Source organism: Alligator mississippiensis, chromosome 1 (assembly GCF_030867095.1).
Source record: "Alligator mississippiensis isolate rAllMis1 chromosome 1, rAllMis1, whole genome shotgun sequence".
Taxonomy (NCBI): domain Eukaryota; kingdom Metazoa; phylum Chordata; order Crocodylia; family Alligatoridae; genus Alligator; species Alligator mississippiensis.
Window position 1 is genome coordinate 225843737 of NC_081824.1, and position 16002 is coordinate 225859738.

General features: G+C 45.5%; 2 long non-coding RNA genes across 2 annotated transcripts in view; one reads left to right on the forward strand and one right to left on the reverse strand.

The window, feature by feature from the left end:
* LOC109286488 (uncharacterized) overlaps window positions 1–16002 on the reverse strand; it is a 200863-nt gene that overhangs the window by 55314 nt on the left and 129547 nt on the right. The gene's annotated exons all lie outside the window — the stretch shown is intronic.
* Window positions 1157–14866, forward strand: LOC132247613 (uncharacterized). Its single transcript, XR_009458896.1, has 3 exons — window positions 1157–1606; window positions 3886–4119; window positions 14291–14866. It is a non-coding gene; the product is annotated as an uncharacterized LOC132247613 (long non-coding RNA).

Genomic DNA, 16002 nt, shown 5'->3' on the forward strand with positions numbered 1-16002 from the left:
GTATTATGGAAAAGTTAAAATAGGTTCAGAAAAGTCATTTAAGAAAAAAAGTGATCTTGAACTAGCTTTTTTCAGTTGCCTGGCAGTCACTTCTTTGTGATCAATTGATTTCACTACAAAGCAGGGTATAATATTCCAGGACCAGGTATAGTCAGTGAGTGCGATCTTGGGCCTGCTGAAGTTTTCCTACTGAAGTTAGGATTTTACCCAATATGTGCTGCCATCCATTACCAACAGACAGGGAAGGAGAATGGCTATGTTTTTAGGGCAGATGTTTTGCATTTGCTCCTCCAAATGAGAAAAAGAACAGTTGATACAGCCATGTTTGGAGTATGTAGTGCATAAAGATGGAAGATTTGTATGCTATCAAAAGTAGCAGTGTGGTTTTATGGACAGAGCACAGGTCCAGAAGTTAAAAGACAAGGGTTATATTCTTGGTCTCTTTACTGATTTACTGAGCAACCTTGAGTAAGTCACGTTACCACTGCACCTTTTCCCACCCTTTTTGTCATTGGACTGAAACATTCAGGGCAAGGCCAATATCTCTACAGTGCCTCTCCTAAGCAGACTTTGCTATTTTGGTATCTCTAATGTGCTATAACAAACAGCAATGCAAAACTAAAGATCTGTAAGAGGCATATTTTAATATGCTCTAGAATAGCTCCAGCCTTCATTTCTATCTAATAGAAAGCTAAGAAGATATTGAAATCTGCATTTCCCCTAGGATGGGTGGGTCTGTGTTAATACCCTTGCATTTTAAATGAAGTTATAAGACTGAAAAAAAAAGGTTGAACAATTTGTATTATGATTGAAAAGATCATGATAAGAAAAAAAAGAAAAGGAAGAGAAGGAAATGTGAAAGATGATGTTATTACTGAAATGAAAGAACTCAACTATAACCATAGCAGTTAAGGAAATGTGTTTTTAAAGACCTTAAGAGAGGTCATAATGAGAGTTTACTTTGTAGATCTAATCACAGTTTACAAGACCATATTTCAGTTCCCAGTTGTGTCCACAGTTAACAGCAGGACACCAGTAATTTTCCAGATGTGGCTTCCCCTTCACAAAGTGAGCAAAACCAGTCAGAAGAACTGGAGTGACCCAGCACTGGGGGAGCCTCTAAACTCTTCTACACCTCTTGGCTGGGATGCCCTCCAGAATAGTTTTGGCTGTTGCCTGGGAACATTGGCATAAATTCCATTACAGAGCAACTGAGCGCACAGGAGAAGCAAGAGCTCAGAGAGGACTATATGATCCAATTTTATGGGCACATCATACTCCTTGCTTGGACCCACTTCTTCACAGATGAGTAACTGCCTTTCAGTAGCTGTTCCAGTTGCTAAACAGAAAGGCAAGTTGTTGCAGGCAGCATCAACATCTGTCTCCTTGGCAAAAAATACTCCTGGAGTACAAAGTAATGGTCCATAACACTGCAGCTGACAAAAGCGTTACTTACTGATATGTACTGGACCATTACCATAGACTACCAGAGTACTATTTTTCCTAAGGGTTACCATGGAACCGAATGGAGGGACACATGCTGCGAGGAAAATATCGACTCCAGCCATTGGTCATGTCTTTGCAAAACTGCCAATTAACACATGAGGTAAGGTGAAGCTTGGGTGGATACAGGCCTTTGACCTTTATTTTCAAAAGGGGATTCCAGTATGATGATGATGGGGTTGTTTTTACATGCAAATTTAAATGGTTTAAATGCACAGTTGTAACTTAGCCATAACTTAAATGCAGCAAAACTAATACATAGCTACTGATCTGGTTAAAATGTTTAAGACATGAAAGGTTTATTTTAGTTTCTTATACTTTTTTTTACCATTTTTTCATTTTTGTGGAACAAAGCTGTACCCTTTGAGGTTGTACTTTCAATTATTTGATATTTAAAAAAAAAGGTGGACATCTAATTTTTTCATGTATAGAAGGAACGTTCACCTACTTCTGCCCACTATAAATCTCACCCTTCTAACCATTCCTCATCCTCCATCTCTCAATGAATTCCTCCACAACTCTCCCTGGCTATAGTATCCATATCTCTTATTTTTGACCCACTACATCTCTCCTTGCATTGCTCATTAGCCACCATCTAATCCAAGTCACTGGATGAGTGCCACCTTTTCAGAGCCTCCATCTCAGGCCAGACCCTTCCTCTAATTATATAGAAACCTCTGCTTGGATAATGGTCTCTTTTTCTAGGGGAGGAAGATAAAAAATGAGAGCAGCTGGGTACTGTTAGTATCATTCTGATAAGGCTAAAATATTATATCAGATCAGATTTTATAGCATTCCTTAAAGGTGTGAGAGTCTGAATGAGTTTGATCTTTTCTGGGAGGCATTTTTTTTTTTGGTCACCCCCTAATCTCTTCAAACAAGACTGATTCATCCTCAGTTCTCCCATGTTTTGCCATCTGTACTATTCCAGTTTTGTCTGTGGTTTGTAGGTAGTTATATGGTCTTTTACACCAATTCATTAATAGTTTGGAAGGTTAGGATCAAGAGGCCTTGAACTGGCTATGGAAGTTGACTGAGAGTCAGTGGATGAACAAGGGCACAGGGATTGATATGCTCAAAACAGTCAAAACTAGAGGGCAAGGTGCTTTTTGCACTAGCTGAAGATTATATATTGTTTACATAGTTAGATTCACATGCAGCAGGGTGACCAATATTTGTATCACCATGGCTAAGTCATGGCCCAGACAGAAGGGGTGGAATTTCCTAGGGAGCTGGAGATGAAAGGATGCTAGTCATCAACACTACCTGGTCATCTGAGGGCAGCAATGCGTCCCACTAGACATGGCTAGTTTGCCTTGCTTTGAGAGTCCTCAGTGGAGAAGCCAGACAGGAACCCTTGTTATGTTTTACCTAAGCACCCAAGTGAGAGGTGGACTCCAGTCATTGTGTTTGCTGAAGAGAAGTGCTGCTATATGTATTACTGGGATTGTTAGAGAGACCTGGAGAAGAATTTTTTTTTAAAAAGGTCTCATGGGACATAGAGTATTTTTAATGAGTCCAAACCTCTTCCACAAATTAAGTGAAAATTTTTAAAAGGAAACAATATTACTTTGGTTTTATTTGTTTCAGCTACTTGGTTACAGCTCCATGTGGACACAATTAATGGAGGAAATAGAGTATTTTATTAGCCCAGGACTCTCAGATAGTCATTCTGTGACCATGTGAAATTCCTTGCCTTCATCACTACACATTCCTTGTGGGAAGGTTGTATACTGCTGAAGATAATTAACCTGGAGTCCAGAGAACTGGTGTCTAGTCACTGAGTGACAAAAGTTAAAATGTTGACCATTAAAAGACCCCCATTGAGTTAATTAATTGTGGATTCTGTCCTCTATTTATCATTTAAAAAAACCCTCCATAACATTAGTTTAAACCAGGTATTCTGTTGCAAGTGAGAAACAATTGTTTTGACACTGGACTGGGATTTATGGCTTGGGTTCATTTCCCAGCTCTGTCCCAGACTTACTGTGTGAACAGGGCAAGCCATTCAAACTTGCTGTGCCTCAGTTTCCTCCTGTAAAAGGGGAAGAATATTATTTCCTTTCAGTCTTGTCTATTTAGATTGTACCTCTTCAAGTATGTTTGTAAAACAACAAGGGTCTGGCCTCCACTGGTGCTGCTGCAATAGAAATAACAGTTTAAAATGTGGAGCAGACAGAGGTTTAGCATTAGGATTAAAATTTCTTCCCTGTCTTAATTCCTTGGACTTATAGATATCCTTTCATGTCATACTCCAGCCCAGTGGAGGGAAGGACACTGGTATTAGTCAACCATCTGAATGTCTCTATAAATGTCAGAAAAAAGATCCAGAAAAGATTATGTTGAAGTCTGTTTGCTACAAGGAATCTGATCGCATTGCAGGATTTCTGGCTGTCTACTGTAGGGCTGTGCAAAGCTTCAACTTGGAGGAGATTTGGCCTGATTCGGCGGCCGAACCTCTGAATCCAAATCAAATCAGGAGACCCATTAAAAGGTCTGAATCGAATTGGAAGCCTCCGAATTGATTCAGAGAGATTCGACACTGATTCGGAGATTCAGGCATAGACTAAACAGGCAGCAGTCCTCGACCATGCGGAACACAGTTGCCTCCAGCTGGTAAGTCTGTTGTGGTGGGCGGAGTGGGGAAGGAAGGGGCATGTGAGGGAAGATCAACACCTCCACAGCAAGGCAGGGATTAGGGCTGGGGCTGAGACAAGCTGTCCAGTTGTGGGGGAGGGTGGAGGGGGGGACTCAGGGAGGGGGTCCCCACCACTGCGCACCGCCATGCACCGCCATGCACTGCCAGTCCGGGAGGGCATGGGAGCAGGTGTGTGCCCCCAGATCTGCATGGGGCAGGCTGGGCTGAACTCCAGACAGGTGGCAGAAGGCACTGGGAGTGGGGGCTATGCTCCCGAGAACTAGGCTCGTCGGGGGGAGGGGAGTACGAGGGCAGGGGAAGCTGTGGACCACCAAAGCATGTGGCACCCACAAGGACAGCCCAGCCTAAAGAAGGAGAACATTGGAAACCTGAAAGCCATGGGGAGACCAGCACTACAGAACAGGTAAGAAACAAGAAGGTAAGAAACAATGGGCCCCTTGGGACTCGGAGCGGGGGGGCAGCAAAGGCACCAGTCGCAGGGCTCAAGTGCCTATATACTAATGCTAGGAGCATGGGGAACAAGCAGGATGAACTAGCGCTCCTGCTTGCACTAAACACCTATGACTTAGTGGGGCTAACAGAGACCTGGTGGGATTCATCCCATGACTGGGCGGTACATATTGAGGGCTATAGATTGTATAGAAAGGACAGGTCGGGGAAGAAGGGGGGGGGGGGCTGCACTTTATGTCAGTGAGCAATATACATCAACCCTCATCAAGACAGAATCCAAGGCTGAGGAAGTAGAAGGATTGTGGGTTAGGCTACATGGGGGCAAGGAGAAAGGGATTTGGTGGTAGGGGTCTGCTACAGACCCCCACACCAAGGGGAAGAAATAGATGCGGGGCTCCTGAGGCAACTCTCGGAGACCATAAAAGCTAAAGAGGCAGTAGTCATGGGGGACCTAAACTACCCGGACATCTGCTGGGAGACGCAGACAGCAAGGTCCCATCGCTCACGCAGGTTTCTAACCTGTATACAGGACCTCCACCTGACACAGGAGGTGCATGGTCCCACTAGGGGGAATGCCATACTGGATCTGGTATTGGCAACAGGATAGGGGACCTCCAGATCGGTAGCCATTTGGGAGACAGCGATCACCTAATAATAGAATTCAACATAAGACGGTGAGTGGGTAAGGTAACTAGTAGGGTGAAAGTGCTACACTTTAGGAAAGCTGATCTCAATGCACTCAGGCGATTAGTCAAGGAAGCACTGCAGAGTAGGAGTTTTGAAGGGATGGGAGCCCAAGAAGGGTGGCTGTGCCTAAAGGAAACGATCCTTCGGGCACAAAGCAAGACGATCCCCGAGCGAGGCAAAAAAGGGAAAGGGGCCAGGAGGCTTCCATGGCTGACCAGAGAAATCCAGGGCAGCCTAAGGGCCAAAAGGGGAGCACATAAAAAGTGGAAACAGGGTGAGATCACTAAAGATGAATATACCTCCTCTGCTCGTGCTTGTAGGGAGGCAGTTAGACAGGCCAAAGCTACCATGGAGCTGAGGATGGCAACCCAAGTAAAAGACAACAAGAAATTGTTTTTTAGATATATTGGGAGTAAAAGGAAGGCCCAGGGAGGAATAGGACCACTGCTAAATGGGCAGAAACAATTGGTGACAGATAGGGGGGACAAGGCTGAACTCCTCAACGAGTTCTTTGCCTCAGTGTTCCTAAGTGAGGGGCACGACAAGTCTCTCACTGGGGTTGTAGAGAGGCAGCAGCAAGGCGCCAGACTTCCATGCGTAGATCCTGAGGTGGTGCAGAGTCATTTGGAAGAACTGGATGCCTTTAAATCAGCAGGCCCGGATGGGCTCCATCCGAGGGTGCTGAAGGCACTGGCCGACATCATTGCAGAGCCACTGGCGGGAATATTCAAACGCTCGTGGCGCACGGGCCAAGTCCCAGAGGACTGGAAAAGGGCTAACGTGGTCCCCATTTTCAAAAAGGGGAGGAAGGAGGACCCGGGCAACTATAGACCAGTCAGTCTCACCTCCATCCTTGGTAAAGTCTTTGAAAAAATTATCAAGGCTCACATTTGTGAGAGCCCAGCAGGACAAATTATGCTGAGGGGAAACCAGCACGGGTTTGTGGCGGGCAGATCGTGCCTGACCAATCTAGTCTCTTTCTATGACCAGGTTACCGAAGGTCCAGGTCCCAAAACGCCTGGACACAGGAGGAGGGGTGGATGTCGTATACTTAGACTTCAGGAAGGCCTTCGATACGGTATCCCACCCCATACTGGTGAACAAGTTAAGAGGCTGTGACTTGGATGACTACACAGTCTGGTGGGTGGCGAATTGGCTAGAGGGTCGCACCCAAAGAGTCGTGGTGGATGGGTCGGTCTCGACCTGGAAGGGTGTGGGCAGTGGGGTCCCGCAGGGCTCGGTCCTTGGACCGATACTCTTTAATGTCTTCATCAGTGACTTGGATGAGGGAGTCAAATGTACTCTGTCCAAGTTTGCAGATGACACAAAGCTATGGGGAGAAGTGGACACGCCGGAGGGCAGGGAACAGCTGCAGGCAGACCTGGATAGGTTGGACAAGTGGGCAGAAAACAACAGGATGCAGTTCAACAAGGAGAAATGCAAAGTGCTGCACCTAGGGAGGAAAAATGTTCAGCACACCTACAGCCTAGGGAATGACCTGCTGGGTGGCACAGAGGTGGAGAGGGATCTTGGAGTCCTAGTGGACTCCAAGATGAACATGAGCCGGCAGTGTGACGAAGCCATCAGAAAAGCCAATGACACTTTATCGTGCATCAGCAGATGCATGACGAATAGGTCCAGGGAGGTGATACTTCCCCTCTATCGGGCGCTGGTCAGACCACAGTTGGAGTACTGCGTGCAATTCTGGGCGCCACACTTCAAGAAGGATGAGGATAACCTGGAGAGGGTCCAGAGAAGGGCAACTCGTATGGTCAAGGGCCTGCAGACCAAGCCCTACGAGGAGAGACTAGAGAAACTGGACCTTTTCAACCTCCGCAAGAGAAGGTTGAGAGGCGACCTTGTGGCTGCCTATAAGTTCATCACGGGGGCACAGAAGGGAATTGGTGAGTATTTATTCACCAAGGCGCCCCTGGGGGTTACAAGAAACAATGGCCACAAGCTAGCAGAGAGCAGATTTAGATTGGACATTAGGAAGAACTTCTTCACAGTTTGAGTGGCCAAGGTCTGGAACGGGCTCCCAAGGGAGGTGGTGCTCTCCCCTACCCTGGGGGTCTTCAAGAGGAGGTTAGACGAGTATCTAGCTGGGGTCATCTAGACCCAGCACTCTTTCCTGCTTATGCAGGGGGTCGGACTCGATGATCTATTGAGGTCCCTTCCGACCCTAACATCTATGAATCTATGAATCTATGAATATGAATCTATGAATCTCCCACCACTCACCCAGCTAGGGCAGGGAGGTGTGGGATAGTGCCAGCGCGCTGCCTTAGACAACGAGTGTGCAGCAGCAGAAGCAACTGCAGCCTCCCCATGCCTCCCAGATAAGCCACGGCTTCACCCTGGCTGGGCGAGCAGCGGCAGGGCATGGGGGTGAGGCCGATGGCAGGGGCTATGAGGAATTTTAAGGTGGCTGCAGCCTGCCCCATAGCCCCCGCTCCACTGTGCTGTGCAAGGTGGGCAGAGCCATGGCTGTGCTCTGTGCTGTTTAGTCTTTGGCTAATTTCTGAATCTGTGCCAAATCTTTGAATCCGATTCGGCCAAATCGGACCAAGACAGTGACTCAAATCACCGAATCAAATCACTGTCTCTCGGGAATGGGCTGAATCCAAATCCGAATCGAATATTTGCCACTTCGCACAGGCTTACTGTCTAGATAGGGACGACTAGCCTGTTCATCAGCCAGTTTAAGCCAAGGTAGCACCATTTCTTTCTGTTGAGCCATGCTGATTTACACGAGTCCTGAGGATCTGCTCCAGAAGCATGTTAAAGAGATCTGATTTAATGTCTGCACCTCAGTGCATGCAGTATGAGGTCCTCCACAGTGCAAAACACTTGACTCTCAGAGGCTGACCTATAGGCTTCACTGTCTCAATTCTCATATGTGCCCCACTGAGGTTTGCTATCACAGTCTGTAAGGCTAAGTTAAGCAACCTCGTGTTAATGCCATATTCTTCACAAACATTCCTCTTACCTAAATACTGCAGGAGAATAAACAAGCAAACAACCTGGTTTCCTCTTTCCTGCCACTACTCCAATAAATATAGTTTATAGGGCACATTACTCTTTGACACTGGGTCCCAATGGGTATGAATCCATTAGTGGGGCAAGGGTGAGTGACTTCTGACTTAGACAGCCCTTAAACTTAATCCAGTGTTGTACAAGCAACATTCAACATGATGAGCTCTGAAAGTGTGATAAGACCAGCTTTAAGTGCACAGCTGGGCAGCAACCTATAAAGGCAGAATTTAAAACCGTAATAAAAACTTTGTAATCTAATTGCAATGGTGAAGTTAAAGGTGAGGTATTTACACTATGAATCACATGCAACACAGCCAGCCTCAGACATCTTGAATATTTTATGTGTTCTTCATGACGGGCGTCAATCTTGAACTGCATCCACTCTAGACCAGGCCTTGTTTTCATTCAGGTCTCTGTCCTTTTTGGTTGTAGGAAGATGCAAATGTTGGGAGAAACTGTTTCAAAAGCAGCTTCTCTTTGGCTTGCCCACCTTGAGATCCCAAAGGACAGGCTCCCACAATTTTGAGCACTCATAGTCCAGACTCAAATCAATGGGTGCAGCAGGTTCTCCGCCCTTTGAAAAATCATAGGTTCGAAGTCCTTGTGTTTGCCTTAGCCTCCTGTACCTGTGACTGATTGACTTGATTCTCACTGCTCCATCTTATACAGGAAGCCACAGTGCTGTTTAAGGAGACATGCAAGGACACAGCACCAGTCTGCTAAGTGTTACCAGGTGCTATGATGCCTGGTGGTCCCTCTGACCTGCTATTCTGCCTTGATAGGTTGGATCAGTGACTACAACTCAAGACCTGTCTCTTACATGATTATTCACCTTGACAGCATCTACCCTGCACTCAGAAGAGTGACTGCAACATGGATACACATCCTCAAGGTAGCTGGCATCTGGCTAGTTCAGGCATCAATAGTAATGAAGACACAGCAGCACAGGCTCCTGTGCAGGCCACACAAGCCAGCCTGAGATCCTAGGTACTTACCTGTTCAATCAGTGAGGATGGAACTTGTGCTTTCACATTTTCATTGTGGTCACTACCCAAGCTAGCCAGGTTACATCTGGCCAAGGAATGCTTACATGTCCTGCAATCACATCTGCCTTTACAGTGTATTCATATCCAAAAACTGAGGCTACCATAATGAATGAACACTTAATTTGGAGCCTGGCTTTCATATATGCGAAGGACATTCTGTTCCCTTGTTGTCATGTAAGAGGGCCTTAACGTGAGGGGTGAATTAGGCCCTTTTATAAGAAGAGGCCTCACTGAAAATTAGAATGTGTTCCGTTGTCCTCAGTAGTATGCTGGATTTGATCCAATGCTGGAGATTTTTCAGACTTATTCAACACAGCTTTTAATGACTGCCAGACAAAATTTCTCTTGACCCTGCTCTCTACAGGGCCATTTGCCACATCTGACAAAGTAGGCTGTAGCCTACAAAAGCTCATGCCTCTGAACGAATTAGTCTATAAAGTGCCACTGTGTCCTGCTTTCTGACTAAATTCAGACTAACATGGCTAACTACTTTTCTCTACTCATGGATTGCAACATGCTCATCTGAATGAAATTTCCTCCAATCAATCTACATTTAATTCCCCTACTCTATGCAGGTTCATTCATTGCATCTGACTAAGCAAGCTGTGGCCTATGAAGGCACATGTCTCTGAGTGACTTAATCTATAAGGTGCCACACTATACTGCCTTTTTGACACTTCCTGTAAATCTTTTCCTCCATATCCACAGCCTTCTCTTGCCCCTAAGTCCAATTTCACATCAACATGGTAGCCTGCTCAGGTGTCTCAGTGGCCTTTTCCTGTAAGGGCATGTCTACATGGCAGTCTTACCATGCCAAGCAGTAGCACCCTCCAGCACTCTGCGTGATCCTGTGCAAGTGTGTCCTAAACAGAAAGCAGTGCGGCCATATTTTCCCATTGGCAGCATCACTGTAATATGACTACCCTGTTGCCAGGTTAGGAGGCAGCTCAAGTGGAACAGCATGGTGTGTTTGAGAGCACTGTTGCCAACATAGTCAGTTTACTGTGTAGACAGAGCTTAACATCTCAGGGACAGGGAGAAATCACTGCTATCTATGCTGGTTTGCATTGGATAAAAAAGAATAAGGTGCACATATTTAAAAGAGTTATACTTTACAGCAGGAGTGCAGGATTGGGGCATTACAAGCTGAATGCAGGCATGCAGGGCTGGGTTGGGGTGGGGCAGGGCATAGTTCAGGTGCACAGGGCCAGGGCAATGTGGGGCTCGATACGTTGTGTTTAGGACCCAACCCCCTGTGATGACACCAGGCAGGATCTGGCCTGGGGACCAGCTCTGTGCCACACATTCAGCCCATGGGGCTGAGCACCACTACTTTACAGGAAAAGTATGTGGCCAGTTGCTACTGAAAGGCTGTGTATCTCTGTAGCACATTCCATCCATATATTTCCAAGATGTTTATGAAGGAGAAAAGTAATGTTAACCCTACTTCATGGAAAGGGAGGGCACAGAGGTGAGGTGACTTGCCCACAGTCATGCAGCAGGGTGACACCAGAATTCAAGCTGAAGGAAATGAGAAGCTCTGGTTCACAGGACATCCTTACATCTCAGTGTTCATTTCCAAACAACCAAACATGGAAACCTCAGCATTTTTCATGGAATGGAAACTCCAGAACAGTTTTATTTGCAAATGCTGAAATATTTTATCTTGGCATTTGTGATCAAAATGTTATATTTTGACATTCATAGGATGTCCTGTTGAGCCAGATCAACTGTAAATTGAATTTCCCTAGAGCATTGGCTTATGAAAGCTGTAATTCAGGCCCTTATTGTCTTCTGAGATACCGCCCCTCCCCATTAGTTTTATCTCCCACAATGCAATACATACAAAACATTTTGGAATACTCAAAACATTTCCTGAAACATCATCATCATCATCATCATCATCTATTGGCAAAATAGAAATAAAATCTGCTAAGTCAATATTTTTTTCATGGAAAATTAGGATTTTAGGGGAAGAGAAGGAAAATGCGTTGTTGACCACATGATCCAGACTTGTACTGAAGGCTGCTCCCAATTGATCAGGTTATAAATGGGTGCCTGGTGACTCAGGCTTGGGATCAAAGGTGGCTGCACATGAGGTTAACCACATCTGTCCCTTGTGTGCTATTATGGACCTTTGACTTTTGCATTACAGCAGTGCAGCTGCACCAATAGTAATTTCTCCAGTGGAGAAAGAGGAGGTGCTGTGTAGGGAAGACAATGAGGATAGGTCAGGACAAGCCCTTCAGGGTACACCTCACAGAGTCAAAGCGAAAACTAAACCAGCAATAGCTCCCATTGTACACCTAGTTGTGTGCAGGCCAGCAATCACCATGAATGTAGATGAAGTTAGAAATTCATGTAATTTGCCACTTTCTCTATATCTGAGCTCATTATGGTACAGAGATAGGCTTGGAGCACTCAACAACACCAGTCTGAAATGCACTCAGTAGGCGATAAACACCTAGATAAGGAAACTGGCGCAAAAACCTCAGCTTTAGGCAATCCAGATTTTATCACGGAAACATGCAGAGATGAGTAACAGCTGATGTGCAGATGTGCCTATGTGTACAGACGCCAGCATTAGCAATCTGTAGGGCCACCCATCTTCATTCAGTGCACCGACTAATGGCTTGTGCCGCATTTTCAACTCCAGGTGCCTACATGTACACATGCCAGTGTCACCAATCTGCAGACCTGCCCTTCTGCATTTAGTCCACAGACTGACATGATGTGCCATGCCATGCCATGCCATGCCATGCCATGCCATGTTTCCAAATCCAGGTGTTCCCAAATGCACACATGCTCTTGCATGGGGGGGGAGGGGGGAGGGGAGGAGGGTCTAACTAGTGCATGGGGCAACACCCAAATTACGGGTACATAATTGCCCACACATGCCTAAGTATACCCAACATTGCAAATCTGCCCCACTATTTCCATTCTAAGGAATGGCCATGCTCCCTAGGTAAGGGCCCCAAACCTTATGTAATCAAGCCGTTCACCTCATTGTATAGGGATATGCATGTTTCTGGTTGCAATTGAACTCAGTCCCAGTGCTCAAAGAAGGCTCAGGGAAACAGCTGTCAATGAGTATTGCATATTGCACATATTAAAGGCTGGGCACTGCCAGGGAAGAGGGGCAGGGGAAAGCTCTGGCTGGATAGGCCCTGCTTATACATTTTTCCCCAAGCATCCACTCTACCCTTCTGAGAAACAGCATACTGACCCAGTATGGAATCTCTTATGTTCTTAGCATGCAACATCTTCTGACTCAGAACCAGGGCTTATTATTTCCTGCAAACCCCTCAGTTCACATCACAATGTAATTCATGATAAAGGATGACACATCAGGCCCATTTTTTGGTAGCAAGGCTTAGGAGATGATTCAGATGCTTGGGTGGATTGGTGTTAGGGAAGCAGCCTGCAGGAAAAATGGAAGACTTATTTGTCGTATCTGCAAATATAAGTGCTTGGGACAGGGCTCTTAAACTGAGACAGTGTTTGAGGGGAGGTGTGGATGGGGGATAATCAGCTTGTGGGAGATTCTTGGTATGCATAATGACACCTTAAGGAGGAAACATAGGGACATTATTGAAGTGATGGGCCAGGACATGGCAGGAATGGATAAGGAATGAATTGGATGGTATGTGGGTTGAGAGAAACAAAGCTATGTTGTGCCAAATCCAAAGGCCACTAAGTCAGTGCAAAGGTTCCCACTGGTTTCCTTGGACACTGTGTTTGGCCTATCATGACTCCACAGGAAACTGTGGGGACCAGGAGCAATAACTCATGGTGTGTGTTGCACAGGGATGAGCTGCAAGTGTTTCATGGTAAAAACAGACGCATCTTGCAAACATGCCTATTTGGCTCAGGTCACCATCTAGCTTCTATTACCCCTTTAGATCCTAAGTAAGTTTCACGTGGGGTTTTGGACTGTGTTGCCAATATTTTTGCATGGCTTTGTCAAAAAGGGGCCTTCTCTCTTCCCCCCACTTGCTTGGTGAAGTGAGGGGGAGGTGATCAAGTTAATGCCAGGGAACATGTGCCTAGCAACTGAGGAAGGGAGAAATCAGACACACTGAGAACTGTTGAGCAGTGGGGACTTTTACAGTAGGGCCAGCAAGAAAAATATAATGTAGCACAGGTGTTTCTGTAATTGTGAGGCATTTGGAAAATCCACATTGTCCAACAAGTCTCCCACTCACATTTCCATCAGGATGCTATGGCAGAATCTAGTATTAAGGGCTGCAAATATAAAACAACTCAGAAGACTAGCTGACTTAAAGCCTGCTGTCAATCCTCGCCCCCCCCCCCCCGCCCCAATTCTCCTTATGCTGTCTGTGCTTTTCTGTTTATATAGGTGTGTTTCTTTGTTTCTGCTTTTACATTTAGCCCATGTAAAAAAAGGAAATAGGTTTCTGCAGGGCTTAGGAGGCCAGGAGCTTACCATGCTTATAGTTATCCTTCTGCCACAAGTGCATGCATTAATGGGTCAGGTCCTCAGTGGGTGTAAATTGGCTCAGCCTCCAGTAGGTTCTATAGAGCTTTATCCCCTTAGCAAGTCCTTTGCAGAAGTGAATCAAGCAGGGGGATTGTGAGCGGTGTGATGTTTGGACCCACAGACATGGCCTGTTTAGTCCAAGCTGCTCCTCTGCATCAGTGACAAGACGGTACGTATAGTAATATCTATTTCCAATGGAGACTGCAACCGCAGGAAATGATAGTAAGAGTTAAGTAGCACAGAGACAAGGTATAGAGTGGGAAGTATGTTGCACATCATGGGCGGCAGGGGAGGAAGTGAGTATTTTAGGGTTATAGATGGGACTGGAGCTATATTTGGGAAATACTCATAATTCCTTGCTTCCTTGTTTAACTCCCTTTTGCCCCTTTGTCCTCTCCTTTCTTGCAGCTGGGAGAAGGTTGCTGAAAATGCCTGATCTGAGGGTACAATGTCACCTGAAATGTCTGGGAGGGACACTGGAGAAGAACCTGAGATAGGTGAACTTAAAAAAATCAGAGCTCACACTCACAAGGCTGCCTGTAGCTCTCCACTAAAATCAAGGGTGCTACCTAGGTGGAATCTACTCCTTACCTTGAATAAATTGAAATCAAGATTGCTCAAAGTCAATGGAGCTACTCCAATTTATGCATGGTGCAGGATCTGGCCTGTCGTCCCCATACCACCCGAGCCCCCTATTGATCTGGGTATCAAAGAAATGAGCTTGGGAATTCATGTTCACAGGATAAGGCAGCCCCAATATCAGCTGGGACCCCTGGGCTCACTCAGAGCTTTTCAGAAGGTAGCAATGCTCCCTCCCCCTCCCACCACCCACTTGTTCCAATGTTTATTGTGTTCATAGATGCAACTTATAAACATGTCTGAAGAAGGGTGTTCGTGCCCAAAAGCTTGCAAAGAACAATTTTTCCAACAATTTAGTTGGTCTAATAAAAGATATCACATCTACCCAAAGAAGCTTGTCTGTCTGTCTGTAGACCAACACAGCTACAACCAACAAACCCCCACATATAAACAGTCATTCATTCCCTTATTTGTATTGGCTGCACTGTGCATGTGTTGGAGGTGCCAGTTGTGGCAGCATGGCCCAGACTGAGCTAAAGTTTACATTTACTAAACCCCTGAATATGCCCAATGCCCAGTCTCCAATGTGTGGTATTTTGGGTCACCTTATTACTATGGCTGCTAATAATGCACTGAATGTTATCTGGGATGTTATCGAAGAACATTATTAATAAATGAAGCCTCACTCCTGTTGTGAGACAGGGGTCATTTAAAGTGCCTGGCAGAGAAGCTAAGCCTCTGATCATACAACAAAGCAGTGACAGAGCAGAATGGAATCCTGATGTGCAGCCCTCTTCTCTACCCACAGCCTCTTATATTTAGGTGGCAGAAGGGTGGATTGGTTATTTTAACTTTTGGCTTGTATCTTCACTTGGAGGGCAATGAAACTGCTGCAATTATATTGTAATCATGTCCTGCTAATGGAAACGATTAGTCTATTCATTTTCTGTAAATGCTGTCTAGCTGAGTTAGCCTGGCTATCTCTTGGAATTATCATGGCAGAGATGAAAGCCTAGAAAATCTGGGGATTCATAACTTCATGTGAATTATGGTGTTTTCCAGGTAGCAAAAGCTAGCATGACAATGCTATTGGATTTAGATATAAACAGGATACTGGAGGAGAACATAACAGCTCTTCCCTGGGTATTCTGGTAGCAATAAAGAAAGCATAGGCATTGTAAGGTACAGGCAGTTCCCCTGTGCATGCTGGCTCCTACTTTTTTTGTTAGAAAGCTAATTTCTTGAAAAAAATACACAACTTGCTGTTCTCTAATTTCAGATTAAATGGAGAGAGATTCAGTTCCCATAATGAAACAGCATTTACAGTCCTAACCATACACTAGGGACCAAATCTGCCTGTAGTTCTTCACTGGAGTCACAGGGACTACCTGGGTGGAACTAAGCACAAAATTTAGCCTGTATGCTAACTCTAAGGCTATTTACTTCACAAGTCAGCTCCAATTCCAAATTTCTGCCAGCCTCCTCCCTCTTTTTTTCCCTTGAGTCTCAGGCATACAACACACTTTCCTTTAGTGGAACTC